Genomic DNA, 4,458 nt, shown 5'->3' with positions numbered 1-4,458 from the left:
CACTATGGGGCATGTCTATTTAAGCAGAGCATGTGTTCCTTGAATTTTGGCCCAAGTAGTTGATGTTAACTTTTTAACTTTTTTGTCGAGTTAATGGCTCCAGATGCCAACATCCTTCTTGCATACTGGTTGATTGAAAAGACAACGTTCTGACTACCTATTTGTTTCAGGAGAAGATAGTGTGGATGATGTAACTCTTACATTTACCTCAAGTTTGGAACCAAAATTATGGCTCCTTGCTGGGGACTACCCTGATCTCGGCTTCACATAACATAGGGAATTCCCAAACCCTGTTCAAATTTGCATTTCCAACTGCAACATTCACTGTATGGAATTGTTTTGATAACCAGTCCGAGCTGTCAAGTGTTTTGTGGTGAGCTGTCCTCCTTAATTAGAACATATCCAAAAAATTGTTTTGTTACAGACTACACCCCTTTCTTCTCCCTTGAAATGTCTGAAGAAATTCCCTTTTATGACATTTCCAGAATTCATTTGCTAAATACTGTACTCATTGCCACCTCTTTTAACATTATAAATCTGAACTTTGAAAATTCTCACCCGATGGCAATCTTCATTTTAATAAATGATTATTTGGAGTCAGCGATTCTGTGTGAAAATATACTTTAAGCTGTTCAATGTTTAACAGTTGACCATGTCCATTATCTAACAAAGCAAAGTTTCTTAAAATCTTATCATCTAAGTTGCTGCCAAAATCATGTGTAAGAAAGGAAAATATACTTTAAAGCATGTGGATCTGCTGCTCCCAAGCATCATTCATGTGGCAAGCTGAAGATGTGTTATGTTTGAAAATGTAATCATCTCCCAAATTTCAAAGATGATTGTGATTCATTTCTTCCATAGCGTCACAGAGTTCAAAGCTGGAACCAAAAAAATATATCGCTCAGTCTGATCTCAGCCATCTAACCATACCATGAATGGATATGAATTTCCACAATGTATTTATAAATGAACTTGTGTTTAGTGCAGTTGCTGTTTCCAAATGAATTGTCTTGCACGACATACATATAAAGAAAACACCTCTTCAATTCCTTTTGACCCTCTTTAACATAAAATGGTACCAAAAGCTCAGCATCATTCTAAATAAATGGATTCTATCCATTGGCAAGTCACTCATTTTTGGCTCCTGAGATTTACCACAATGTTTACGGCATGTAGCACATCTTGAAATAAAAGTATAAATTGCTGAGCTACAGTCAATAATCCTAACCTAATCTTGCCTAATCTCATTAGTCCTGTTACAACCCTGATGTTTGATTCTTTGATGAAAGTATTAGCCTCATGAGACTTTTTGGGGAGTATGACCAGGTGTTTTAGCTTTTCACAGAACTTAAACATAGAGCAGACCATTTTGAACAAGAAAAAGAACGAGATGATGATGCAGACCATTTTGAACAAGAAAAAGAACGAGATGATGATGTGATGATGATGTGAGGATGTGCATGTTAGATGTTTAGAATCCGCTGTCGTGTGTTGTTTGACATTTTGCAAATGATCTTTAAATCCCGCAGTTTCTAACTAAAGGCTTCTATCCTTATTTACTTTAAAATTTCAACATCGCCCTTCTGTCAGTGCAGGTTGATCTTCTGTGGTACTTTTTTGTTTGACAGATACATGCCACCTCATGTTTTGTTTTTTATATCCGAAGCAAAGAGTTACGGCTCTCAATTCTCTTGTTCAATCCAAGAAATAATTGAAACGATCCATTATAAAAGTTTTCTGGTTTCATAAAAATGTTAAAATATGAGACTTTACTTCTGGGCCATCATTTTTTAGAAGTGGTTCATTATCTTCCTGACATGAAGCAAACAATGGATTTAAGTTCTAACAATTAAACAACATTTTCTTTTTTTTATTATTAATTCCTTGGATATTGTTCCACATGACGCCATATCTGTAGGTTACTCGCCAAAATGTAATTCCACTGATACAGTTCCATGTGGTTACAGATTTGTTTAACTCTGCTACAAAGATGTAAAAGCAATGCGACTCATTTCTGATGCAGTTGCGAACCACACTGCTACGTATCTGTCCAAAACTACTCTAAAACATATAGAATGTCCAGTTCTTCAAGCAGTGTTGAACTGATTCACATAGAAACAAGAGCTGCTATAAGCTTGAATCTTAATATAGTGAATGATTTTCCATGATTCAGAAGCAATGCACTCTCTGATTACGGTCGATCAAACATAAGTATGAGTATTGCCCGTATCCTATAATGCTGACAAAATAAAAGTTGGTGTATTTTTGTCATAAACACCTTATCAAAACCTGCAGGCTTCAAACATCTTTTGATCACAATAGATTCTTGCCATGTTGGTTTTAAGTTTTTTGGGAGCAGGACACACATCTTCTCTTCCACAACAAATAAGCATCATATATGCAAATGAAGGTGGATAAAACACCTCGTCTGGTAAGTCGTTTTTCATTTAGCACAAATTCGGAACTGAAAACTGAACTAAAGTAGTCTTTTGCTCCTGGACAGGGTTCAAAAGAGAATTGCCAACCTGATAGGTGCCGAACTGTCATCCAAGTTTCAACCTCTGTCCAATCGATGAAATGTTGCATCCCTCTGCCTGTTCTACAAGTATTTTAATGGTGGATGCTCTGACAAACTACAAGCCCTTGTACCCCCTCGATGTAAATACCTCCGGCAAACCTGACAATCAGCAAAATCCCACCCCTACACAATAGAGATCCCACCCCTACACAATAGAGATCCCTAGATGTAAGAAGGCCTTCTATTCTAAAAGTTTTTTACCAAGAACTATGGAATTCCCTTCCAAGTTTCTGCTTCCCCAACTTTACTGACATGCAGAAGTTCAAGTGTAATGTGAACAGACATCTTGCTGCTCAATTCCCTACATAGTATCCTTGCCATTTATGTCCCCGATCAAAGTGGCACTGTGCTTTGTTTGGGGTGAAAATGGAATAAAAACACACACACACACACACACACACACACACACACACACACACACACACACACACAAGCAGGCTATCGTCGTGGATGTCAATATTTGTTAGTCTTTGCCTTAAGTTCTAGTAATATTTCTTTTAGTACTTTCCTAAAAATTGACAGGAACCAATGCAAAAGCAGACTATGATATTTCAATGAAACTAATTGCTTTCTTTGGAGTGGAAGTAGGTTTCATTGTTCACATAAAAATCCTCTTTTATGAAATTTGCAACATTCGACCAAAGTCTTTGATTCTTCTTTCATTGCAATTCTCCTAAATGAAAAATTTACACAACTAGAAGATGACACTGCACTGAACAGGTTTCTCATAACTAAGGCGATGACAACAGCATATTCTTTTCTTTGTCTTGATTCTCAGATATATACCCATTGATATCTTATATGTTTTATGTAGAGTGATGTGGTTCTCAGTAGATTAATTGTGTCTAACTGTCGGATATATACTCGAGAGTCAGAACAATGAAAAGAATATGCTGTTGTCATAGCCCTACTCATAACATGGTATGTGCATGGCTCGATGTCTACATTGACAGTTTCGCACCTCAGAATCTGAGATAATTTCAAAGATAGTCCTCCACTCAAAAGTATAAAAAATTTTTTGCCCAATGTCATAAGTAAAAGCTACGTGTTTCATATAAAACTGACAAAAATCTCCGCAAACTAAAATCTCTACAGCAAGAGGTCATTTAATGACTGAGATATATCTTATGTGCCACCATCAAATATGACACAAAGTTTCCTTGGTTTCTTTGGATAATTGACGCCATGATAAGGTATCATACATGTTTATTCTGCATCATATCCTCTGCAATCACCTTTTCGACATGTGCCTTGTTAATCGGATTTCGTTTAATGGTTGTGAGTTGACGGTTTCTTGTGGAAATGTCTCTTTAGAAATTTTTTATCTTCTTGTTATAAGGATTTGGACTCTGCATAATTTTCACTGGTTTAACTCAAACATCTTGCTCAGATTATTTGGATTTTCTTGATCTTGTTTTTTAATGGAAATAATGTTTCCAGCTCACATTGTTGCATAATGAGAGGTCCTTGGCTACATTATTGACCATAATTTTTACATTGTTGCAGTCATATCAGAGATATCCACTATACCCCATCCAGGGTCAGTTCATTAACCATATGGTTCATTACCAATCGGTGCGATGATGTCAACACTTTGGTACAGTTGTACCCAATCAATAAGTTAACCTTATAGTCCTGCAAAAGCAAAATAAAATTTTTTTATATGTTTCAAATGTAGCAATAATTCAGCTACGTCCCATGTAGTTTGCATATAATGTCACTAGTATATGTACTGATTTGTGTGGGCTTTTAAAACCTTGAACCATTAATCCTTGCACCTTGGTACTTTTGATAACTTTGCTCTCAGCAGGCATCGTAACTAATTTGAGTTTCACTGGTGTGCCTACAAGTCCTAATTATTTACAAGTATTTTGCAAAAT

This window comes from Euprymna scolopes, chromosome 26 (genome assembly GCF_053919585.1).
Source record: "Euprymna scolopes isolate OS-2025 chromosome 26, ASM5391958v1, whole genome shotgun sequence".
Classification (NCBI taxonomy): domain Eukaryota; kingdom Metazoa; phylum Mollusca; class Cephalopoda; order Sepiida; family Sepiolidae; genus Euprymna; species Euprymna scolopes.
Note: the sequence above shows the minus strand (reverse complement) of the source record.